At 48.5% G+C, this 27,256-nt stretch overlaps 1 protein-coding gene across 7 annotated transcripts in view; it reads right to left on the bottom strand.

Moving 5' to 3' along the window:
• Nucleotides 1–18,838, bottom strand: part of SHANK2 (SH3 and multiple ankyrin repeat domains 2) — a 998,986-nt gene extending 980,148 nt beyond the window's left edge. For all 7 annotated transcript variants that reach the window (XM_063944111.1, XM_063944110.1, XM_063944114.1 and 4 more), the window contains exon 1: nucleotides 18,453–18,838. The gene's annotated coding sequence lies outside the window, so the exon portion shown is untranslated. The remainder of the gene's footprint in view (nucleotides 1–18,452) is intronic.
• Between the last annotated feature and the right edge of the window lie 8,418 nt (nucleotides 18,839–27,256).

Here is a 27,256-nt window from a genome sequence, read left to right as displayed (position 1 = left end):
GCTAGAACCTGATTAGTTGCTATGGGCACGTTCTTCACTTGTCCACTTCGCAACTGTTTTTTTTTTTTAGAAAGTTTGATACATTTCCCCCAGTGTTAGAGATGCTGTGCCTATTCCTTAATGCTGTCAACAGGCTCATCTCCAAGATGTACTCCAACCGCATAGAGACATCACCTCCAAAGAATGAATTAGTGTATGTGAAATTGAAAATGGGAGAAATGTGTATGGTTCTGGATCTGGACAACTGGAGTGTGATCCGGGAAAACACTCCACAAAAACCCATTAGCCTGTACATAAAGACATATACATACAATTAGAACCCTGACACTAACCATCCTTACCCGCAGACTGAGACTAAACCCCCCACCACCACGCACACACACAGCTTAAACCTAACCCACCCAGGCTTTGCCTAACCCTAATCCTCCCTCCCTGCAACTTCTTCCTATTACCACCCCCCGCAGCCTAACCCTAACCCCCCCCCCATGGCTTACATGTGTGCATTCCCAGCGTTCGAGATGGGTGTGGATCAATAGATCGACAGTGTCTAGGTCAAAAATGTTTAGGTCGACAGGGTTTGAAGGTCGACAGGTCAAAAGGTCGACATGAGTTTTTCATGTTTTTTTTGTGCCGTTTTCTCCGTACAGTGACTGGGAAGCCCAATTAGTGCACAGTGTCCCCTCGGGCAAAGTGCCTCGCTGCGCTCAGCACAGGTTACCGTTCCAATCTTAGTCAACGTGGATCGTTAAGTATGAAAAAGTAAAAAAAAAAAAGAATAAAACCCCCCCCAAAAACCCTCATGTCGACCTTTTGACATAGAACATGTCGACCTAGACATCCTGTCGACCTATAGTGGTCGACCTAAACATTGTCGACCTAGACACTGTCGATCTTCAGACCGGATCCCGTTTGGGATCCCAGTATCGGTATTCCAAGCAGCGTTGGCATTCCAGTGTCGGCATTCCGACTGCCAGAATTCTGACTAGATCCCCAAAATACAACTGGGGAGGTCTACATGGGCCTTAATGTTTCATACGGCTCTCTCCCCCACTGGAGTATCTCAAGAAACAAATTAGACATATTTGAAGGCGACACAATGATAACTAGCTGCCTCTTGGGCTTGGCACAACTCAGACCTTCAAGAGCATCATGCGACCGTCTTGAGCATGTGTGGAATCTATTGCAAATACTGAGTGGACTCATCCGTTCCCGAGTTTGTTCTGTCTGTTCTGAGCGGGTACTGCTGGCTCTAAAGTACCAGGCTCCTGCCTCTTCACTATTCAGCTGCACTTCCTGCTACAGTAGGTGCCACTTTATACACCTAATCATTCGGTGCCGTTTCCTCAGATCACCCCCTTTCCCCATCCTGACTTGCGCCTCCCTCATTACATACCAAGCCTATTGGCAGAGCCTATTGATGTTGCTAGGTGTCAGCGTTGTGCAATGGGTCACATGATGAATAACTCAACTAGATAGGAGGTTTATTAATTGGCAAGAACAGGTGCAGGGCTACATGGGGTTAAACAGTATGTAGTATCCACATACCTGAATGACATGTGCAATCAGGTATATACAGGGTTAATTGCAGTACAGGTATATGCAGTCTTATCTGGTGTGGGCATGCTGTGTTATGGAGACACACACATCTTATACGATATAGTTATAGTTTTTTGTGCATGAAGCAAAGTTTTGTGTACAATGAAGCATTATATGCATAGGTGTCACTATTCTCAGTTTCAATTAAAATAATATTGGATTTTGGAATATTTTGTATATCGGATATTCGGATATGGAAGACTCAACCGGTCCTACTGCTAGCAAATGTTAATAGAAAGAAAAGCGCTGCAAAACTTTGGAGCTTTGAGAAGGATGATAGCTTGGGTAGATCTGGGGATGGCGCATAATTGGAACCTCTGGGAAACTCCTGAATTTTCAGGTAGTCCCATAATGCACTGGGTCAACGTCACCAACTATTAGGAAGAGTAACCTGTGGCAAGTGAAGCGGTGCGAGATACTGGGACCGAAGCTTGGCAATCGAAGCGAGCCCGCGAGGGTACAATGCAGCATTAATAAACTTCTGACCTGCCTGCACACAGTGTAAAGCCCACCCCAGTCCCAATCTCACTGTGATCTCAGCCAAAAGGACAGTGTTATTATTCTTACAGTACAAAGACATTCGGTCAACATTAAGTGTCCGCAGCTCCGACATATTTAGGACAGCATCCTTTCACTCCTCACTGTAATCATACCAGAGTCTGTGAGTATTAGATATTGCAGAGACACTCAACTACTTCTGAGCATAATAGTGTGTGTGAAAGTGCCCCCTCTATGCATCTTACGTGCACCAACGAAAGCCTGGCCAGGGAAGGTTTCAAGGTTCTTTACATATTACAGGACTAATTATTCTAAAGGTTATTTATATATTTTGTGACTCTCCACTCATAAGGTTACTTATTGTTGCATACCTTATTGATTGCAACTGATTTGCATTACTGTTGTGTATATGTTATTGACGCATCATATATTCTTTGTGAAACGTATCAATTAGACATGGACTTAAGCAAGTGCTCTATCTGACCTGGTCGCACAGGATGCGACCAGTCAGATGGAGAGTGTTAGTAGCGGTGGGGAAGGGAAACTTCCCTCCGCTGCTGCTGTCAAGGGGACCGGTAGATCCCTCTGCCTCCCTGAACTCTCCCCTACTGATTGGTCAGCACGGCAGGATCCCCCCTCCAGCGGCTGCAGACAACGGCAGCTGCTGGGGAGTGTAAATTAACCCTTCCAAGCCACCCCCAGACCCCCCCTGTATACCTGGAGGCTGTCCCGGCTTTCAAAATGAAAGCTGTGATGGTTCCGATGGTCGCAATGTTCCCGATCAATGTTTCAATGTTTGTGGAGAAAAAATATATTTTTTAAAAATATATATTTTTATTTTTTATTTTTTTTAAACTAAAATCATTTGGGATAGGGTTAAATTCATGTTCTTCACCTAATTCAGTCATAAAAAACCCGACAATTTTAGAGCGGTTTTTGGCGAAATAAATTGTCAGCTAAGTGGTTAATTGTCGTTAGCGCAGGTAGGGTAAGTTTGCCGGCACTGTGACAACCAAATGCAGGGAATCTCTGATAACTGCACGCCACTGGGATTGGGTAAGGGTGGCTTGCTTGGCATCATCAATATGGTATAAGTGTAATGGTTGAAGGTCTTGGGCAATCTACTTTAGTCATGTTTTCTTCGGCACACCATGTGCTATTCTCCATCCATCCGGGCGTGTGTTATTTAGGCACTGGTTTGGTATTCTTTTAGGCTCCATTCTGCAGACATGTCCGAACCACTTCAAACGCTGTCTTTTCATATAGGATTCAGTTGTGGGTTGGTCTTGGCTTAGTTTTTGGATGTTTTCATTTCTCCAGCGATCTGCTAGTTTTACTTGTTGTATGGTTCCGTAGCACCTCATTTGGAAACGTTCCAGCACTGTTAGGTTGTTTTTAAGGATTAGCCATGATTCTGAATCGTAAAGTAATATTGTTCTAACCGGATACCTTAGTTTTTGCGGCAATGGTAATGTCCCGATATTGGGGGTAATTCCAAGTTGATCGCAGCAGGAAATTTTTTAGCAGTTGGGCAAAACCATGTGCACTGCAGGGTGGGCAGATATAACATGTGCAGAGAGAGTTAGATTTGGGTGAGTTATTTTGTTTCTGTGCAGGGTAAATACTGGCTGCTTTATTTTTACACTGCAATTTAGATTGCAGATTGAACTCACCACACCCAAATCTTTCTCTCTCTGCACATGTTATATCTGCCCCCCCTGCAGTGTACATGGTTTTGCCCAATTGCTAACAAAGTTCCTGCTGCGATCAACTCAGAATTACCCCCATTGTTCCAGAGATGCAAAGGCAGCCGTGGCACAAAAATCATTTAGATACAGTAGATACTATTGTTGTAGCCCAGTAAAGTTAAGCTTGTGAACAGGGATATCTCAGCGAGACATGTTTTGCACTAGTGTTATTCAGGTTACAAGACTTGCTGAGTTGCTAACGGCAACAACCGTGGTGTAAGCATTAACATACAGTATCTCCTATATAATAGCCCAGATCTGTGACTCCCTGCCTGTGTGTATAACGCTAGGCGTGGCTAGGAGCTCTCATTGGGTTAGCAGCAGGTCTATCACACCCAGTCCACAGCTGATTGGGCGAGAAACGCCCTCCCACACAGGTTACGTCCAATGGGAGGCTCTGCCCTTTGGTGGCTGTGTGTTCCCAGAGCAGGATTAACAATGGGGCTGATAGAGCTACAGCTCCAGGCCCACACCCCAAAATAGGCCCACTGCATCTGCAGCAACATACCCTCCAACAATTTGCACATAAAAAAATTGGGACAACTTTGAAAAGGGGGCGTGACCACGGGTAAAGGGACATGGCCACGCCCCTTTCCCTATACTTTCATTGGGAGTTTGGAGAGCCAAAAATCAGTACAGACCATAAAAAAAGGGACTGTACCTGCCAAAAAGGTCCAGCTGGAGGGTATGCCACTGCACCTGCAGCAAGTCTCTGTGCTGCATATATGGTAAAAAACAATCCTTTTACTGCAGCGTCCTATGGGGGTCATTCCGACCCATTCGCACGCTGCACTTTTTCGCAGCCGTGCGAACGAGACAGAACTGCGCATGTGCACGGGCGGCAGTGCGCAGACGCGTCAGCGTCGCCGGCAGCAACGAGAATAACGAAGAAAGCGTTTGTAGTAGCAAACCCAAGAAGATTGACAGGGAGAGGCCGGCTGGAGGCGTCAACAGACCGTTTTCAGGGAGTATCCGTCTGAACGCAGGCGTGTCCGGCCATTTCCAGGGAGGGATCTTGACGTCAACTCCGTCCTGGATGAACGCAGCGGGTGAGTAAGTCCTGAACTGTGCACAAGCGTTTGCAGCTCTGCACATCAACTACCCCCTGACCTGTAGGTGGCAACTACCTGATCGCAGCAGTGCTAAAAGTAGCCTGCTACCGATTGGGTCGGAATGACCCACTATGTCCTGCTGCCAGTCCACCTGCCCCCTCCGGCATCAACAATCCCCACTCCCTAACCGCGGCGCAGATGGAACAAAAGCTGCTGCGGCCACCGGCATAGAAATAATAATAATAATTTTATTTATATAGCGCTCTTTCTCCAATAGGACTCAAGGCGCTTACAGATACATTGCATAATATAATACAGAAAATAATGAAGTACAGAACAGCTTTTCATAAAATACAGAAGCATGAAGATACTAAAAGGGACATTATGGAAATGCTTGAGTAAACAGGAAAGTCTTGAGTCTACTTTTGAAGGATTCTATAGTTGGGGCCTTTCGCACTGTGCGGGGAAGTGAGTTCCATAGAGTCGGAGCCGCATGACTAAAAGCTCGACCCCCAGATGAATTACGGGAGATTCTAGGTACTGCTAAATGTCCTTCATCTACAGATCGCAGTAATCGAGTGGGGCAGTATGGAATCAGAAGCTGCTTCAGGTACCTTGGGCCCTGGTCATGTAATGCTTTGAAGCTCAGTAAGCCAATCTTGAAGAAGATTCGCCATCTTACAGGCAGCCAGTGAAGGGAGTAGAGGATGGGTGTTATGTGGCTAGAACGGGGCTGGTTGGTTAACAGCCTGGCAGCTGTGTTTTGCACCAGCTGTAAGCGGTGCAATTCTTTTGCTGGGAGACCAAGGTAGAGGCCATTACAGTAGTCTAATCGAGATGATACAAATGCATGTATGACTTTTGGCAGATCATCTGAGGGAATTAAGTGCTTGATTCTGGCTATGTTCCTCAGGTGAAAGCGGTGCAGCGGAAGGCTTTCATAGCCCTCCCTGCGCCACATACTCTCTGAGCCCCGGAGCTTCCTCAGCGTGTGATGTCACAGAAGTGCCTCCCCACCACAACCGCACCCAGATCCCCAGAGGCCCTGACTCTGCAACACAGCGCCTGGGCTGCCGGCCTGGAAGCCCTGAGATGGCTAATGTAACGGATAGAGTGGGTGATATCACGGAGGGTAATGTCTGGACGCTGAATCAATGTAAAAGGTGACAGTGCTGTGCAGTGCAGTGGGTGTGCAGTGTCACTGACACTGCACAGCACTCTCACCTTTTACATTGATTCAGCGAGTCAGTCAGTTCTGCCAGCCTAGCGCCGCTGTCCCAACGCGCCACATTACAGAGAAGTAGACACACTAAATAAACTACAGCTCCCAGCAGCCCTTAGTGCTGGAGCATTCCGGCGCTAAGGGCTGCTGGGAGCTGTAGTTTATTGAGGGCATCTTCTTCCCTGACACCAGCGCTAACAATAGTGACTGGCTGCTGTGCGAGTCTTCGGGACAGCCACTGCCAAAGAGAGGACAGCAGCTGTCCTGCTGACAGAAGGAGAAGTATTACCCGCCCCTCCCCCACTCACAGTACCTCCGGGCCCCATCTACGGCACCCCCATACTCCACCACCCGCGGTGGCTCCGGACCCCTCCCCCACCCGCAGCACCCCCACACCCGCCCCTTCCCCACCCGCTGCACCACTGCACCCGCCTCTCCCCCACCTGTGACACTCCTGCAGCCACTCCTCCCCCACCTACGGTGGCTTCTGACCCCCAACCCATGGCACCCGCCTCTCCCCCACCAGCTCCACCACCGCAACCGCCCTCCACCACCCGCTGCACTCCCGGACCCCCACCCCCATCTGCGCCTCCCCCGCACCTGCCACTCCCCCAACCACAGCACCTACTAGGCGATTCATCAGGCTCTGCGTGCGCTGTTCACACCATTACAAGGGGCTACGACCCCTTAACCATCGCACGCCCTTTGTCCGTGCAATATTTAACCACTCACACAATTATGATTGGAGGTAATACTCCATATAATACAAATATTGCGTGCCACAAGAGCGCACAAGAGTTAAGGGGGCGTAACCCCTTACGATGGTGTGAAGAGCTCCGTAGGGCACGATGAATCACCTAGTGATGTTATAGTTATGTACATTGTGTCATATTAACCAAAATAGTGTGTACTATGTTTTGTTACCATGCTTCTATCTAATACAGTCAAGGAGTGATGGCATACTTCGGTAAAATCAACTAAACATTATCTCACCAGTTGTGCCATCATTGTGTTGGGATTTGGGGGTTGTCTGCCTCTCTGCTGTGGAGTGAGGAGCCTTCAGGAAGAACAGGTACAGTGCAGATAGCAACACAAATCTCTAAGGGGGGTATCCTATTGGGTTCACTACGGCTGGCCGGCGGTCGGGCTCCCGGCGACCAGCATCCCGGCGCCGGGAGCCTGACCGCCGGCTTACCGACAGCGTGGTGAGCGCAAATGAGCCCCTTGCGGGCTCGCTGCGCTCGCCACGCTACGGGCACGGTGGCGCGCTACGTGCGCCACACTATTTTATTCTCCCTCTATGGGGGTCGTGGACCCCCACGAGGGAAAATAAGTGTCGGTATGCCGCCTGTCGGGCTCCCGGCGCCGGTATACTGAGCGCCGGGAGCCCGACCGCCGGCATACAGAAGACCACCCATCCTATTAGCTGTGGTAAATTGCACAGTTAATGGCTCCCCTGGGGGGCTATCCAACTGGGATCAGTATGATATCCCGTCGGTCAGCCAGGATACCAGCGGCGAGCGCAGCATGTCCCCTCGCGGGCTCCCCACGCTTCGGGTCCAGTGCGTCCAGTTATATTCCCCCTCGGGTGGTGGCGTGGGCCACCACCCGAGTGGGGATTTTAGCCGGCAGGTCGAGATTCCAACCACCGGTATTTTACAGAGTCTCGGGATTCCAGCGTTGGGTATCCTGACAGCCAGGATCCCGACAGTCGGCTAATTGAATGCCTCCCATCCAATTAGCCTTGAGCACCGGCAATTATCAGGGATTAGGCTTCGTGTGGCTCAGGCACGCTAAGCAGAATCCCCGAGAGGCAGACCTTAGAGATACGTTTTTCAGCGATAAACCATGGGTCTGGGAACTTACCCTGGTTCTCATGTGCAATCGCCTGAAAACGGGTCATTTATTGCACGGCAAAGAAGGGCTATAATTGGATAGCCTGATAATACTATCAGGCTAAAAAGCCCATTTTGCCATGCAGTAAATTAGCGCGGGCAATTGATTACCGCTGGTGTTATATAGTAGGAAGAAAGATCTTGGTAGGTCGATTTTGGCAAAACAGAATGTGTTTGATTCTGAGGGTTGGGTATGATATCCCGGTGTTCGGGATGCCGGCGACCACAGAGAATGCCGACACCTGTGTGTGTGTGTGTGGGTAAGTAGACTCTCTCCCCTCCCCCCCCCCCCCCCCCCCCCCTGACCCTACCCTCCTGGGGTGGCAGCTAGGGCTAAACCTAGAAGGGTGGAAGCTAAAGCTAAATCTCTGGGGTGGCAGCTACGGCTAATCGTCCCCCTAGTGCCTAACTCTGTCCCCAAACCTAACCATAATACTCACCCCGATACTTGCTACTGGGAGGTTAGCTGTTGGTGTCCCGGCATCGGTCTCCTGAGCAGTGTTGGGATTGCGGCGTCAGTCACATGACCGTCACCTTTCCAACTGCCGGGATGCAAAACGTATCCTGGATGTAGACTGAATATAAGAGTATTACTGTACCTGTGCTGTTATTTTATTATTTTCTAGCCCTAAGCATCTAGCGACTCTCCAGCTGTGCGGTAACTACATGTGCCAGCATGCCCTGATTTAAGGGGAATTGCTGGGACTTGTAGCTCCCCTGCAGCCTCAGTTTTCCTACCTTACCCTATACAACTTACTACAGTTTCAGGTATAATGGCTGTGATCAGTAGTGGATCTTGCTACGGGCACACAGGATTTTTGCCCGGGGCGCCGCCGCCATCCGGAGGGCGCCACTGCCGTGGCAAGATCCGCTACTGGTGGTGCCCCACGGTGCTGGCTGTCACTGCACGTCATCGCGCACCGCACGGCATTGTGGAATGGCAGATAAACACTAGGGGTCATGATTGACCTCTAATGTCTATGCGGTACTATGGGAGAGACGTCATGACGTCTCTCCCATAGATCAGAGGAGCGGCGCCGGCGGCCGGAGACGGGAGACAGAGGGCAGCGGTTGGGAATTAGGGAAGGAGCGGGGATGGTATTAATTAAAAAAAATTATTTATGTTTTTGTAAGCGGCGCAACTAGGGGGCACAACTGTACTGGGGGCACAAACGGGGCACAACTGTACTGGCGGCAATACCACTGGGGGCACAACTCTACAGGGGGCATAACTGACCACGCGCCTTTATGAAGCCACGCCCCTATTTTCACCCAGGGCGCCGCAAGGGCTAGAACCGTCCCTGGCTGTGATCCCACCTGCAGAGTGTCCCACAGATATATCACTACCAGCAATCCGTCTCCTCCTGGTCTATTAGTGATTGCTCAGGCTGGCCGGACGATGATAACTGCATTCTTGTATTTACTATGCACCTTGGCATTGACACGAACGCTCCTGATCATCTGCACAGACAAAACTGATATGTTATATAATTGCAGTCCCCATTGTCCGTATGACCAGGTCTGTTTTATTTCTATCCGTTCTTAAAAAAAAAAAAAGCCACATAGAAACCAATTCATAGAGCTGAAAGTCATAAGAAAGATCTAGCAACTATTGTGTCGTAGAAAATAATTAACAATGGGGAGGGTGAAAGCGGAGCTTCTTCTTTACAAATTCCTGAAATTTCTGAATAGAATCCTAGCAGTGTGACAAAGCCTTGTAATGAGTATGGCTGAAGCGGGTGCTATACAGGAATCTCGTTCTTGCTCAGAGATGAAGACAGGGGTTAATAACGAGCATTTATTATCTAATATTCCTGAAAACAATGGGGTTTTTTTGTTTAATATTTAGACTGCAGCATTTGCAATGTTTGAGAATGCATGTTACATGTATGTTCTTTTGCTATCTTATAATCTCTCAATATATGTTATAAATGACAGTTAGTTGCCTGGCAACCTGTAAGCTCAGTTCTGCTTGTGTGCGGAACCATGAATCTTGCCACTTTCTTTACATCAGAAGCCCCTCCTACTTGAACAAGCAACGCTGACATATAAAACTAGTTTTTATACGGACGTATAAAACTGTATTATAGCTAAGATATTGAAGAATTAGAACACTGCCAATAGGCTGCATCAGCCATTGAGGTTGCAACCGTCTCTTATTTATTGGGGCGTGCTCCTTTCCTTTACCAATTAACTGGCATGGTCCGAACACATGCGACAGCGCCGCTCCACTGTGTCCCCCAGTTCTTCACTAGGAGATCCAATCTGCAGATGTGCATAATATAGTATTTAAATATTTAAAAAAATACTTTTACAACTATATTAAATAAAATAAAAAACAACAACAACAACAAACAACTACTAAATGAACGATTTTAAAGGAAAAAAAAAAAAAAGTCAGTTAAGTGGTTAATCTGCTAATGGTCGTCCTCGTATTGCACATCCTTGCAATACCAATTATAGAAGACATAACTCGCTGTTCATTATACAGTGACCATACTCTTGTGAGTTCACTGATAAGAACGATAGATAGGCTAGATAAGATAGATAGAGTAACATCTATCTGTGGTGCCAGAAATATGTGATTATAGGGCAAATGTACTAAGCCAGGCCTGGCCAACCTGTGTTGTAAAACTACACATCCCAGCATGCCCTGCCACAGTTTTTGCATTCCCTAATAGCAAAACGATGGCAAAGCATGCTGGGACTTGTAGTTTTACAACAGCTGGAGAGCCACAGGTTGGCCAGGCCTGTACTAAGCCTTTGTAGAGAGACAAAGTACCAACCAAATAATTACGGACATTTTTTTTTTTGTAAACACAGCCTGTAACATGGCAGTTGGGAGCTGATTGGCTGGTACTTTCTCTCTCCAAACCTTCATATATCTCGCACTAAAAATCATACGTGCTCTTCACTAATCTATTACAATCAAAACGACATTCCATTTAAAATCAGGGAATGTTAGTTCCACATTTTGCAATAAATCATACCTCCCAAACGTCACAATTTTGGCGGGATAGTCCCACTGTCTGGGCAATATTCAGCCGTCTCACCCATGGACCGTAGCGTCCCATGGAAGAGAGGGAAAAGAAAGGATGTTGCGTGTATAAAGAGAGCTGACTGCGCACACAGCATGTCATAAAACGGGAGCATAGCATGTAGCAGAGTGCCCCCCCGCCCCCACCTCCCAAATGTTCTGTGGTTTGTTATATGTTTAAGCAAGTCAAATGTGTCATCATAGCCCCGCCCCCAACTTCACAATGCCAGTAATCTGGCGGGAAAGTCCCCAAAACGCCCACCTATGACAGTGCCATGCCCCCTGTTGTGCCAACCAGGGTGCCCCCTCCCGTGTGTGTGTGTGCATACATACACACGTTAAGGTCAGGATCACAATGCAGGCTGCACAACGTAAGCGACACATGATATGTACTATAGCCAATGCTGTCTGGCTGCTTTGGTTCAATGACTTCCAGCAGCCAAGCAGAGCTAATGTAAGTTCAGCAAACAGCTGTCACTCACTGAACAATTCATGAAGGACTTTAGTAGAGGATATCACAGGTGCTGACCCCTGAGTGGTCTACAGATACATGGTTAGTGAAAGGGATAGTAAGCGCTGTACCCAGACGACTAGAAGTTCTATTCAAATATTAAAAACTATCATCATTGTTGTTTATATAGTGCACACATAATTGCACAGAGAACATCTGTCATATCAGCCCCTGCCCATTGGCGTTTGCAGTGTAAATTCCCAGACACACACACAGTGACTTGACTTCCATCATAATGCCCAACCAAAGCGGTGATGAAGGGAAAGGGGTGGAGCCTGCGATGATGTAATCACACATAGACGGATGGGGCGCAGTGCAGCACTGGGCAAGCCGGCATTAGACACACCCCCTCATGTCAACTGTCTGCCTACGACTCCTGGAAGGCAGGTCCATAGAGCTGGACTTATTCCAATGCAGACAGCTAGGAGTACCGGTATCACAGTTTGGACCAAAATTAAATGGCTCACCCGACAACCTTACGGGAATTTAATATAGGACACTGCAAAATAAAGACACATCAATGTGAAGTTACAAAAAAAAAAAGACTATTAATAGATTACAGTGAGATGCACACACGTCCAACTAAAAGACTGTAGTGTTTGCGGCGAGATTGTATGTATACTTCCACCTGCCAATAACATAGCAGCATTATCCTATTTGTACACAATATAATAATGTAATGAATTACCACCTATGCAAGAAAGAACAGCATCTTATTAGTTACGTATTAATAAATGCAGAAGTCACAATGAAATGCAAGGACATCCATTGTTTATCCCTGTGATAATCCAATAGCCAAGCAAATAGACAGCGGCAACTTGATTTTCTGTAATAAAGCTGCTACTGAACGCAGTACTGCCGGGTGGAGAAGTCAGCCAATCAGAAGCACTCAATGATCATCAACAAATTTTTGGGACATCCTTCTAGCACCTGCAAGAGACAACTAATAAGAGGCTCATCTGGGGGATGCATCCACATATATTTATATTGTATCACCTGATGTGAACGTGCCCTGGAATCAACTTACACCCCTCCAGCAGAAAGCCTGCAATACACACACATCTAGATAAGGAAGCCTTATGTAGCGCAGGAGCATTATAGAAACATGCAGTGGCAGATATTACCTATGGGCTGCAGGACTGAAGACCCTCCAGAAAAATCTGCCACTTCAGTGAGCTCAGCTGAGCCAGTTGCAGTCTGTGACTGCACTGGCTTCACTGTGACTGGCAGGGTCTTCCTATTGGAAGACCTACCTGTCAGTCACCCACAGGGAAGGCAGTCCCACTGGGAGGTGTGTCCTCCCTCTGGGACTGCCAGACCGGGCTGCGATTAGCAAAGAGCTGGTATCCTGTAAGAAGCCACTCCCTGCCTGCTCGTCAGACCAATCCGTCTTCTATGGGCTGCAGCCGATGCAGTCCATAGAAGCCGGGGTTTGTGCATGTGTACTCAAATCACCTGGCTGTCCTGTGGCAGTCTCTCTCCTCTCCCTCTCTGCCATGGGCAGTAATAGCCCCTCTGCCCGAAAAGGGTAGGAGCCGCCGCCGGAAACATGTATAATCTTACCACAAAAAAACAACACACATTGGGGCAGATGTATCAAGCGTTGCTATGTGCATATAGCGCACGGTAAGTCCTGCATTCCTAGCAATGTATGAAGTGGCTCTCAGTGGGGTATTTACGATTGCACACAGCGCACTGTACAATAACGTATGCTGCTCTGTGTGCATAGGATGGAGCAGCCTACCTAATGTATTATCCATGAGGTGGCTTTTCGCAGCGCGACCTTCGCCTCCTGTCACTTCGGCTGCTTGGGGCTGGCGCTGGCATGAGCTACACATTCGTTGTTGATTGGGTTTTTTTTCCTGTGTCCATGGCAATAAAGTTTTCTATTCAAATTACTCAGTCCCTTCTGACAGGAAGATCCAACGCCGAAGGAGGTTTACTGCGCATACGCCGGTCAGGATCGAGCACTGGAAAGACAGTAGTGGGAACAGCTACTAGTGCGCATGCGCGGGAGTTGAACGAACAGTGCAAAGAGGCAGGAGATTACTTCACCTGGGGCCGGACATAGCGCATTGCTATGAGGTCAGGCCAGGCGGACATACATTAGGGTGATAAGTGACAGCAAAAAAAATGGTGAAGTGCAAAAGCGGGAATAACGAACTTTAAGGAACTGATAATACGGGTGTAGTATGGGATGCCGGCGGCCGGGCTCCCGGCGACCAGCATACCGGCGCCGGGAGCCTGACTGCCGGCATCCCGACAGCATGGCGAGCGCAAATGAGCCCCTTGTGGGCTCGCTGAGATCGCCACGCTGCGGGCACGGTGGCGCGCCACGCTATTTTATTCTCCCTCCAGGGGGTCGTGGACCCGCACGAGGGAGAAGAAATGTCGGTATGCCGGCATACTGTGCGCCGGGATCCCGACAGTCGGTATACTGAAGACCACCCGATAATACATCTGCCCCATTGATCTCTAAGGGACAAATGTATCAAACCTTATTATAAGTGGGTAAACGGAGAGGTTGCCCATAGCAGTTATTCAGCTTCTCGTTAGCATTTATCAAGAACATTTTATAAAACAATGATAGGTCAAAGTTGATCCATTTGTCCACTATGTAGAATGTTTGATACCTCAGCCCCTGACTGGCAGAAGTGAATAGAAGCTGTTGCCTTAGGCGATAAGGAAATAGGCGTAATGGGAGTATCAGCCAAAATGTATGGAACATGCAAAGTTTATCTTCAGCGACCTAACTTAGGAGACATTCTTTTGGGGTATTCTGGATCTCTGTACTGTTACTTGGGAAACCTGTGAGGTCATTGGGTATTGGATATGCAAGTGATGGTTTAATGGATCCTTTCGATGGGCAATGTTCTACCCCCTTTTAGTGAATATAAAAATGGCTCTCAATGTGTGCTGGAACAGTCATGACACTCCTACCTATTAGGTAAGTGTACTCAAACAGTAAACCAGAAAACTCAGTGAAAACTCGAGAATGAATAAAGATACGTTAAAAAGAAGAACACCATTACCTATCTTATGAAATTCTACATCAGTTGGATATGTCACATGATTACTTTCCCAATATGTCACATGATTGCATCCAAGATGGGCGACATACTGGTGACATAGCCTAAAAAGTTTTCCCCCACTCCCATATCATATGTGTAGGCACTGGATTAATAGTTCTTTACTCATTTCCTTTTTATAAAGGTGTTTAAACACTTATGGACCACCCTGTACAAATATATATATATATATATATATATATATATATATATATTTGAAATTTGGATCGGCACTCAACCTAACAAGGTCACATGTGCTCCGGTGCCCTCAGGAAAACGAATGGTTACAGGACACACATCATACAATCAGCGGCACTCCTAGACTGTTTGGGTGAGTGAATCAAAAAAACGTGTAATTCAAAAAATGTAGCCGACGTTTCTCACCACTAATAACATATGTATTATGTGTATATATAATATATTATCTATATGTATCTGTCATTATCTCAGTAGGGGACACAGAAATGTGGCATTTTTAATTTGGGATAAGGGATACTCAACATAAATTTTTTTTTTATATATATATATATATATATATATATATATATATATATATATATATATATATATATATGTAGTTACAAACAAAGCCGTATATAATGTTAAATTCATGTTCTGAATTCTGAACCTTAAGCATAATACTGTAGACTTACTACTGAGGACACATGCAGCTGATATAATTGACAAAAGTATAATGAAGGTGTATTGAACTTTTAGTGGTGATGACAAATACCATATGGGGATAAAGAGATTCATTCTGTTTTTCACTTCAATAAATATGGAAATCACTGCAATACCTAAATCCATGAATTCAAATCCAGCAAAGTAAAAGCAGCGTGCCGGAATTGGCGCTCTGCAGGTAATTATTCCGTCAGTCAGATAAAGACATTTCGGAGAATCTTCCCACACAGTGTCAGGAAGGTCACCGTCACTATCCAAACAAATTATGCTGCAAAATATGCTACTTTATTAACAGGATCACTATTACTTTATTCTACAGAATTAAAATTGCAGTTCAACCTGATAAATATTCATGTTCATTTATATTAGGGAAGATGTTCTTGTTTTTTTTCTGTAAGTACATCCTGAGCTATTCCTCTCATTATAGACCTACAACAGTCTACCTCCCACACTATTACCGAGCGGCGTTATTTGGGGCTCTCTCTGTGTGTGCATATGCTCTAGCTGTGCCACTGTCAGGATGGAGTTAAACAGACTGGATATAATGGATCCGTTTATGTACTAAAAATAATGTGCTGTATGTTTTAAAATGTAAGTATGTTGTTGCCGGAGCCATAGGCTTCAGTTGCCCTTTACATATTCATTCAGTGGCGGAAATTAGCTCGCTTTTCAAAAGCCCCCATTTCTGAGAACTGTATTCAATTATCTTTGCAGCATAATTTAGGCAGACTGTGCTCCTTAATGAACTTCTGCAGTAATTGATTCATGGGTAATAATAAGGATATATTATTATTGCAACAATCCTATTCCATTACACAGTAATCCTGGCGCTTGAAATGCCGGGTCAGAATACCGCCAGTGGCACCCTGACACCTATTTGGTAAGTAAACTACCCCTAACTCTTCTTTCTCATAGCCTGACCTTAACCCCCCACCGATGGTGCCTAAACCTAATACCCCTCCCCACAGCCTAAACCTAACCCTCCCTTCCCCACAACCTAACCTTCCTCAGGGGTGCTAACCCTAACCCTCCCTGAAGCATAAACCTAACCCTCCCTCCTCCACAGCCTAACCCTAACCTTCCTCAGGTGTGCCTAACTCTAAACCTCCCTGAAGCCTAAACCTAACGCTCCCTCCCCCACAGCCTAACCCTAACCTTCCTCAGGTGTGACTAACTCTAAACCTCCCTGAAGCCTAAACCTAACCCTCCCTCCTCCACAGCCTAACCCTAACCTTCCTCAGGTGTGCCTAACTCTAAACCTCCCTGAAGCCTAAGCCTAAACCTAACCCTCCCTCCTCCACAACCTAACCCTAACATTCCTCAGGGGTGCTAACCCTAACCCTCCCTGAAGCCTAAATCTAACCCTCCCTCCTCCACAGCCTAACCCTAACCTTCCTCCGGGGTGCCTATCCCTAACCGTCCCTACCCGCAGCCTAAACCAAACCCTCCTAAGGGGAACTTAACCCTAACCCTCCCCGCAGCCTAACCCTAACCTTCCTCAGGGGTGCCTAACTCTAAACTTCCCTGAAGCCTAAACCTAACCCTCCCTCCCCCACAACCTAACCCATACCTTCCTCAGGGGTGCCTAACCCTAACCCTCCCTACCCGCAGCCTAAACCAAACCCTCCTAAGGGGAACTTAACCCTAACCCTCCCTCCCCGCAGCCTAACCCTCCTTCCCCGCAGCCTAACCCTCCCTCCCCGCAGCCTAAACCTAACCTTCCCTCCCCCACAGCCTAACCCAAACCCTCCTAAGGGTTGCCTAACCGGGATGTAGTTGGAATCCCGACTGTCAAAATACATATGCCGTAATCCTGACCACCAGAACACCGGCAGCGCCGCCACAGCTATTCCCACTCCTGGGCGTCCAAGACACCCATGGAGTGGGAATAGAACCTGTGGCGTTCGAAGCAAGCCAACAAGCCTGCAGAGTGGCGAGCGTAGCGAGCCAGCAAGGGGCAACGTTCCACTTGCCCCCCTGCCGGCATTCTGACAGTCGGGATTCCGGTGTTGGTATTTTGACTATCGGGATTCCGACCGCCGGGAATCCGTACCCAACCCGCCTAACCCTCCCTACCGCAGCCTAAACCTAACACCCCCCAACCCTAACCCTCCCCAAGCAGCCTAACCTAACCTACCCCCAGTGGCTTACGAGTGTGGACTCCAGGCAGGCCTCGATCAGGAATCTGGTGTTTGGGATCCCGGTCCCAGCATTTCGATCCCTGTCGGCATTCCGTCAGATCCCAGTAACAGACCTCTGGCCAGCTGCTGGTACTGTGGCACTTTTTAGTGATATATGGATTGTCAGCTCTTGGGGTTGCGCTGTAATACCCAAAATGAGTCTCTCAGACCTTTCCACACTGAATATGAGGAAGCCTTTGCATTAGTACGCAATACAACACAGAATCTTTATAGCCAACCCATTTGGATTTCTATCCCAGAGCACTTTCATTAAAGTATAAAGGTCGGAGCTTAGACCAAAGTTACCTGTAAAAAAAAACATGCAACTCCCTAAGTGTTGTGGAACTACAGGTCCCAGCTAGCTCAGTGATCCACAGACTGCCTTGGAATATTCAGCTTCCTACAATCATGCTGCTTTTTCCAGAGGTTTGCAGGGCTTGCTGAGACCTGTAGTGCAACAAGAGCCCTGGAAAGAATCTTTAGCTTGATAGGATGACCACTGAAGCGGTGATAACACACAGCTGATGTGTGGAACCTAATTCGGTACAAATGAATGCATCTTGGAAACTCCTGGGAATTGGAGCTGGCTGGGAATCTGCCGTTACTGTTCTTACATAAGACAAGAAGCAGAGAGCCATGTATACGGTATCTACAAGGGTCCAGACAATTCCTCAGGACTGACAGAGCTTTTATTCTGTAAGAGAACCGGTGACACTGTCTCCAGCGTGTAACAAGATACTAGCGCTCTGTTCCTCAAGGTGTACCCACCTCTCCTGTACTGGGAAGCAGCCTAATTAGGTCCCTGACTCCAGGACTGTGCAGAGGGCTACACTACTCATTTTACAAGTATGTGACCTACTTCCAGCATAAAACAAGCCGCCTGTCCTCCTACATACTGTAATGTACACTTTCCATATCACTGACTTCATCCAACGGCAATACCCAAGGGTAGTGGCCCCCTTACCTGTGTCCAGAACGACCAGGCATGCATTAGAGAAAGACAGTCCACAGCCAAAGTGTCAGGAGAAAAAGGTCCAAGTCCTGGGATGGCCAGGGAAGGGTGCAAGCTAGGATCAGGGTGTCCTGAGAAGAAAGAAGAGGTGTCCTCCACCTGGGGATACAGGGTTAGCCTCCCTGGGCAGGTGGAAGCAACACAGGGGGTGCTCTGTGAGGGGTCCTCACTTGGGGTCTCCTGATTATAAGAAGTTGGATGTCATCCCTGGATATGTTCTTCGCAGCTGATTGCTCCCAGTGAAACAGTTCAAGCAAGTGGAATCGGAGAGGGAGACCTGAGGAGGGAGGGAGATAATGAGAGGAGGGGGAGAGGAGGGACTGTGTGCAGGCATCTCTCCTCTCTATCTGGGAATCATTTACTGCTCACCTGCCATACTAGAGAGTGGGAGGAGACGGGGCTGCACTCATTTCCCATTCACAACATTTCGCTCCCATTATCTTGTACATAGTGCAGGCTGCAGCAAATGCTAGATAGCCAGTTTCTGTGGAACTATAAAGCCCAGCATTATGGCTACCTTGTCTGTCATTCTGAAAGCTGTAGTTGCACAGCCACCATAAACTTCTGGTTGTTGGGCATGCTGGGGATAGTAGTTCCATACAAACTGGATAGCCACCTCCTGCTGACTTCTGGGGTAGCTGTACAGGAATGTGTTGCAGCAGGTAGGAAATAGAGATGTATGAAGCTGAAAATGGCACTGTAGCCTTCTACATCAGGGATGGGGAACCTTTGGCCCTCCAGCTGTTGCTGAACTACACATCCCAGCATGCCCTGCAACTCTTTTAGCATGGCCAAATAGCAAAACTGTAGCAAGGCATGCTGGTATGTGTAGTTCAACAACAGCTGCAGGGCCAAAGGTTCCCCACCCCTGTTCTACATCGATATGAATGCCCCTAAAATGTGTTCTTTCCACCCATGTGATGGTAGGTGCACCCATATGGCAGCAGTCTAGGGTGCCAGCATCTAAGGATGCCATAGCAGATCAGTTTCTATGGGCAACTTCCCCACCTGTTCTAATGAGGTTTGATACATCTCCCCTATGGGATCCGGTCTGAAGATCGACAGTGTCTAGGTCGACAATGTTTAGGTCGACCACTATAGGTCGACAGTCACTAGGTCGACATGGATGGAAGGTCGACAGGGTTTCTAGGTCGACAGGTCTAAAGGTCGACATGAGTTTTTCACATTTTTTTTTTGGGGGGGGGGGGTTTCATACTTAACGATCCACGTGGACTACGATTGGAACGGTAAAGTGGTGAGCGGACGCGGTGCACTAATTTGGGATCCCGGTCACTCTACGAAGAAAACGACACACACAAAAAAAAAAATCCTCATGTCGACCTTTAGACCTGTCGACCTAGCACATGTCGACCTAGAAACCCTGTCGACCTTCCATCCATGTCGACCTAGTGACTGTCGACCTATAGTGGTCGACCTAAACATTGTCGACCTAGACACTGTCGATTTGATGAACCACACCCCTCTCCTATAGTGCTATAATAAGTGCTACATCTAAACTCTACACAGACAGGGCCTGGCTGGAACTGAACCCATGACTCCATATTGTTTACAGAACTATGTAGCAAACAAATGAGCACACTAGTGCCTAGAGCCCTGGATGTCCGTGGGGCCACAGGGAAGCCCCATCACAACATCTCCCTGTGCAGTGTCAGAAACCTACCACCACGCGCAAAGTCAGCAATCTCTGCCATGCTCTGATTGGCTGAGTAACGGCACGCACTCACTCAGCCAATCAGAGCACAGAACTGGCCCATATCTATACTACTGGTCTGGACTCTGGCGCCACCATCAGGATGCTGGAGGCAGCACAGCTGACTGAGTAAGAGGGAGCATGTGGTGGGAGGATATTATATGCTGTATACTGTATGTATAGTGACATGGTGGGGGGGGGGGGGGGTTCTTATATGTATAGTGAGTGACATGGGGGATATTATATTTATTATATGTACAGTGACATGGTGGGTAGAAATATGTATAGTGACATAGTGGGGGGGGGGGGATATTATATGTACTGTACAGTGATATGGGGGATATTATATGTGCAGTGACATGATGGGACGATATTATATATAAAGCGACAGGGAGGGAGTATATTATATATGAAGTGATACAGAGGGAGAGTACTATATATATATATATATATATATATAAACTTCAAAAGTAGACTCAAGACTTTCCTGTTTACTCAAGCATTTCCATAATGTCTCTTTAGTATCTTCATGCTTCTGTATTTTATTAAAAGCTGTTCTGTACTTTCTGTACTATATTATGCTATGTATCTGTTAATCGCCTTGAGTCCTATTGGAGACTATATAATAGCCCAGATCTGTGACTCTGCGCCTGGGCCTCTAATGCTGGGCGGAGTCACAGGACTGGGCGGAGTCACAGGCATACAAAGCGGGATGTACTAACCTCCGCCGCTGCGTTAAGTGCCATTTTCTCTGCGATCTCACTCACCGCTCCGCTTCCCCTTAGCTCCCCCGTCTGCTTTCTCATCTCCTCTCCCTCCTCATCACAGCCGCGGCCACTGAGTTCTCATATCGCTGCGCTCCTTCTGGCTGTTGGCGCATGCGCACATCTCAACAAGTCCAACAAGCCTGTGTGCGCATGCCCGGAAAAACAGTGAGATGTGCGCATGCGCCAATGGCCAGGGGAAGCGCAGCGATATGAGAAGAACTCAGTGGCCGTGGCAGTGATGAGGAGGGAGAGGAGATGAGAAAGCAGATGGGGGAGCTAAGGGGCAGCGGAGCGGTGAGTGAGATTGTGAGAGGTGCGACTGCGGTGTGGTGGTGCCTGCTGCCGTGCAGGTGTAGACTCGGTACTCACCAGGCGCCGCTCTCTCTCATCTTCAGGTACCGGAACCTTCAACGGACCTGGCAATCTTCAATCGGATCCGGACACGGCGATTCCCTCTCGGAGCTCACCGACGACCGAGCTGAGGAGAGAATAGTTTACCTTAAAGGGGGTATCGACCCTTCTTCCACTGGAACAGGGGATACCCCCGGGGTGACCGCGACCTTCACCGGTTGGGTGAAAGGTCATCACTGGCACAAAGCCTCAGCCACCCAGCTTTCACACACTCGCGCTCTCGCACGTAATGTGATGAAGGGGATTCTCACGTCCGTGAGCAATCCCGACTCCGGCGCTCGGGGACAGACAAGGGACAAACGTACACGGATGCTACTCACCGTCACAAGTCTTGCACTCCGATCTTCTCCACTTACAGGTCCCTGTAAGGAGGCAAAGAGAAACAGCTGTGCAGGGCCAAGAACTACCCTAGTGTGCGTCCGCTACACTAGCTACATAAACAGAGCCCTCAAACTAGCTCGTGTGGGTGGTGCAACACAACTATGCACAACTTAAACAACGCATACACTTTGCCCTGCACGGTAACAACATACATCACAATATCGGAATACAAGATCACACGGTGCTGTCCCTTAAATCCCTACCTCTGGAAAGGGGGTGGGCGCCGCACGGCCTGCCCACCTAAATACCTCAGGGTGGCCTGGGCCTAGTGCCCAGTGCCACCTGTACTCACCTCGGGGGTCTTATTCACTGGGCCTAGCGCCCCCTAGCTGCACACATGCCGGAGGCCTGATTTCGCCCACGGGCCTAGCGCCCGCCTAACTTGTTGCCCGTTGGGTGACCTGGGCCTTGTGCCCAAGGTCACCTTATCATATCCCTAATCGGCCAAAATACACTAGGGCCTAATGCCCTCTAATGCCCCACAGGCCTATTGCCTGATATGCCCCTCGGGCCTAATGCCCGCCTAACCGCCCACAGGCCTGTGGCCTGACTATTCCTAAGGGCCTAGTGCCCAACTGTGCCCCAGGCCTAGTGCCTGCCTATCCGGGCCGGTGGGTCCCCCAGCTACTCGTGGCCACGGGCCTGGAGGGCCCGACTAAATGCCCCACGGGCCCGGAGGCCCGACCAAATGCCCACGGGCCGGGAGGGCCCGACTACGTGCCCACAGGCCGGGAGGGCCTGACTGTGCCCACGGGCCTAATGCCCGAACACCCGGTGGTCTAGGGAGGAGAGAAGGGGGCACCTTAGAGGGGCCTACCTGCGGTGGAGAAGGCTGCAGTGGGGAACTGCACAGCTCAATTGCTTCCCACCACTGCAGCGCTTCTCGGCCTGGATGAACTCTTCTGCCGCTGGCCCGTCCTGGCCAGCGGCGCCGCCGTCTCCTCGCCGCGTCCAGCCGCCGCTGGACATCTTCTTCCCGGAGCCGACGTTTTCCGGCCTCTTCAGCGGCCACCGGAGCTCTTCTTCCCACGGCCGTCGTCTTCTCCTCCGCGCCGGACTATCTTCTGCGCTCCGGCGCGCCGACGACCTCCGCTGCTCCCGCCCGTCTTCTTCGCCGCTCTTCGGCGCGGCCTTTTCTTCAGGCTCCCGCCCGGCGTCTGACGTCAGATGCCGGGGGCGGGGCCTGTGACGCGGCGAGCGCCGATTGGCTCGCCGCGCATGCTCCTGATTGGCCGGCGCCCCGCGAGCCGTGATTGGCTCGCAGACGGCGCCGGATTCAAAAAGCCGCGGGCGGCGCTTCTGATTGGCGGCCAGAACGGCGCCAAGTTTGAAGCGCCGCCGCGCCGCCACCCGCCGCCGACGGTCCGGTGCAGGGAAACATCCGATCCCTGCACCAGACACACGCCACCGCACACTCAGCGCTGGGGACAGACAAGCTGCCCGGGCTGGCTGCGCTGTGAGCAGCTGGTGAGACACAGGAGCGGCGGGGGCAGCAGAGCGCGGCACAGCGTAGTCTCCGGCCCCCGGTCTGGCAGTGCTGTGAGCAGCTGGTGAGACACAGGAGCGGCGGGGGCAGCAGAGCGCGGCACAGCGGAGTCTCCGGCCCCCGGTCTGGCAGCGCTGTGCGCAGCCAGTAACACGCTGGAGCGGCGGACCCAGCAAAGCGTGGCAAAGCGGAGTATCCGGCCCCCGGGCTAGCTGCGCTGTGAGCAGCCGGTAACACACAGGAGCGGCGGGGGCAGCAGATCTCGGATATCTCCAGACACTCCTGGGTGAAGCTGCTGCAGCAGAGGGGGTAGATGTCCTCTAAGCTGATGCCCATCCTGCAGCAGGCGGTAGAGGCGGTGAGTGCCGGGGGACACCAGGGGCAGCTAGGCCGCAGCACCGGCACTGTTTGTAGGAACCGGAGGCTGGCCTGCGGGGGAAGACAGGGGGCAGCAGGGAGCGATAATGTGGCCGGTACACCTCATCCCGTGCCCGCTGCCACCAATTCCTATCTCACCCCCCTGATTAGATACAGGAGAGTGTATTACACACCACACACATATACACCCCTATATACTACACAGCACACAAATATATACACCGTTATAAACAGTACTACACACCACACACATACGTACCTATAAACTACACACCACACACATATACACACCACACACATATACACCCCTATATACTACACAGCGCACAAATATAAACACTATTATATACAGTACTACACACCACACACATACGTACCTATATACTACACACCACACACACACACCCCTATATACTACATACCACACACATATACTACACACCACACACATATACACCCCTATATACTACACACCACAAAAATATACACCCCTATATTCTACATACCACACACATACACCCCTATATACTACATACCACACATATACACCCCTATATACTACACCCCACACACATATACACCCCTATATACTACACACCACACACATATACACTCCTATATACTACACACCACACACATATACACCCCTATATACTACACAGCGCACATATATACACCATTATACAGTACTACACACCACACACATACATCCCTATATACTACACACCACACACATACGTACCTATATACTACACACCACACACATATACACCCCTATATACTACACACCACACACATATACACCCCTGTATACTACACAGCGCACAAATATATACACCATTATATACAGTACTACAAACCACACACACACATCCCTATATACTACACACCACACACATACGTACCTATATACTAGAGATGAGCGGGTTCGGTTTCTCTGAATCCGAACCCGCACGAACTTCATGTTTTTTTTCACGGGTCCGAGCGACTCGGATCTTCCCGCCTTGCTCGGTTAACCCGAGCGCGCCCGAACGTCATCATGACGCTGTCGGATTCTCGCGAGACTCGGATTCTATATAAGGAGCCGCGCGTCGCCGCCATTTTCACACGTGCATTGAGATTGATAGGGAGAGGACGTGGCTGGCGTCCTCTCCATTTAGATTAGGAGAGAGAGAGAGAGATTGACCTGAGGCTGATACTGTAGAAGAGAGTGCAGAGTTTAGTGACTGACCACAGTGACCACCAGCAGTGCAGTTGTTTTATTTAATATATCCGTTCTCTGCCTGAAAAAAACGGTACACACAGTGACTCAGTCACATACCATATCTGTGTGCACTGCTCAGCCCAGTGTGCTGCATGCCTGCATCATCTATGTATATATTATATATCTGACTGTGCTCAGCTCACACAGCTTATAATTGTGGGGGAGACTGGGGAGCACTGCAGTGCCAGTTATAGGTTATAGCAGGAGCCAGGAGTACAAGACAGTCACATACCATATCTGTGTGCACTGCTCAGCCCAGTGTGCTGCATCATCTATGTATATATTATATATCTGACTGTGCTCAGCTCACACAGCTTATAATTGTGGGGGAGACTGGGGAGCACTGCAGTGCCAGTTATAGGTTATAGCAGGAGCCAGGAGTACATATTATATTAAAATTAAACAGTGCACACTTTTGCTGCAGGAGTGCCACTGCCAGTGTGACTGACCAGTGACCTGACCACACTGACCACCAGTATAGTTAGTAGTATACTATATTGTGATTGCCTGAAAAAGTTAAACACTCGTCGTGTGACTTCACTTGTGTGGTGTTTTTTTTTTTTATTCTATAAAAAACTCATTCTGCTGACAGACAGTGTCCAGCAGGTCCGTCATTATATAATATATATACCTGTCCGGCTGCAGTAGTGATATATATATATTTTTTATATCATTATTTATCATCCAGTCGCAGCAGACACAGTACGGTAGTTCACGGCTGTAGCTACCTCTGTGTCGGCACTCGGCAGTCCATCCATAATTGTATACCACCTACCCGTGGTTTTTTTTTCTTTCTTCTTTATATATACATACTACTACATCTCTTTATCAACCAGTCTATATTAGCAGCAGACACAGTACAGTACGGTAGTTCACGGCTGTGGCTACCTCTGTGTCGGCACTCGGCAGTCCGTCCATAATTGTATACCACCTAACCGTGGTTTTTTCTTCTTTCTTCTTTATACATACATACTACGACATCTCTTTATCAACCAGTCTATATTAGCAGCAGACACAGTACAGTACGGTAGTTCACGGCTGTGGCTACCTCTGTGTCGGCACTCGGCAGTCCGTCCATAATTGTATACCACCTAACCGTGGTTTTTTTTTCTTTCTTCTTCATACATACATACTACGACATCTCTTTATCAACCAGTCTATATTAGCAGCAGACACAGTACAGTATGGTAGTTCACGGCTGTGGCTACCTCTGTGTCGGCACTCGGCAGTCCGTCCATAATTGTATACCACCTAACCGTGGTTTTTTTTTCTTTCTTCTTTATACATACATACTACGACATCTCTTTATCAACCAGTCTATATTAGCAGCAGACACAGTACAGTACGGTAGTTCACGGCTGTGGCTACCTCTGTGTCGGCACTCGGCAGTCCGTCCATAATTGTATACCACCTAACCGTGGTTTTTTTTTCTTTCTTCTTCATACATACATACTACGACATCTCTTTATCAACCAGTCTATATTAGCAGCAGACACAGTACAGTACGGTAGTTCACGGCTGTGGCTACCTCTGTGTCGGCACTCGGCAGTCCGTCCATAATTGTATACCACCTACCCGTGGTTTTTTTTTCTTTCTTCTTCATACATACATACTACGACATCTCTTTATCAACCAGTCTATATTAGCAGCAGACACAGTACAGTACGGTAGTTCACGGCTGTGGCTACCTCTGTGTCGGCACTCGGCAGTCCGTCCATAATTGTATACCACCTAACCGTGGTTTTTTTTTCTTTCTTCTTCATACATACATACTACGACATCTCTTTATCAACCAGTCTATATTAGCAGCAGACACAGTACGGTAGTTCACGGCTGTAGCTACCTCTGTGTCGGCACTCGGCAGTCCGTCCATAATTGTATACTAGTATCCATCCATCTCCATTGTTTACCTGAGGTGCCTTTTAGTTGTGCCTATTAAAATATGGAGAACAAAAATGTTGAGGTTCCAAAATTAGGGAAAGATCAAGATCCACTTCCACCTCGTGCTGAAGCTGCTGCCACTAGTCATGGCCGAGACGATGAAATGCCAGCAACGTCGTCTGCCAAGGCCGATGCCCAATGTCATAGTACAGAGCATGTCAAATCCAAAACACCAAATATCAGTAAAAAAAGGACTCCAAAACCTAAAATAAAATTGTCGGAGGAGAAGCGTAAACTTGCCAATATGCCATTTACCACACGGAGTGGCAAGGAACGGCTGAGGCCCTGGCCTATGTTCATGGCTAGTGGTTCAGCTTCACATGAGGATGGAGGCACTCAGCCTCTCGCTAGAAAAATGAAAAGACTCAAGCTGGCAAAAGCAGTAGCACCGCAAAGAACTGTGCGTTCTTCGAAATC

Source organism: Pseudophryne corroboree, chromosome 11, assembly GCF_028390025.1.
Source record: "Pseudophryne corroboree isolate aPseCor3 chromosome 11, aPseCor3.hap2, whole genome shotgun sequence".
Taxonomy (NCBI): domain Eukaryota; kingdom Metazoa; phylum Chordata; class Amphibia; order Anura; family Myobatrachidae; genus Pseudophryne; species Pseudophryne corroboree.
Note: the sequence above shows the minus strand (reverse complement) of the source record. Positions and strands in the feature narration are given on the sequence as shown.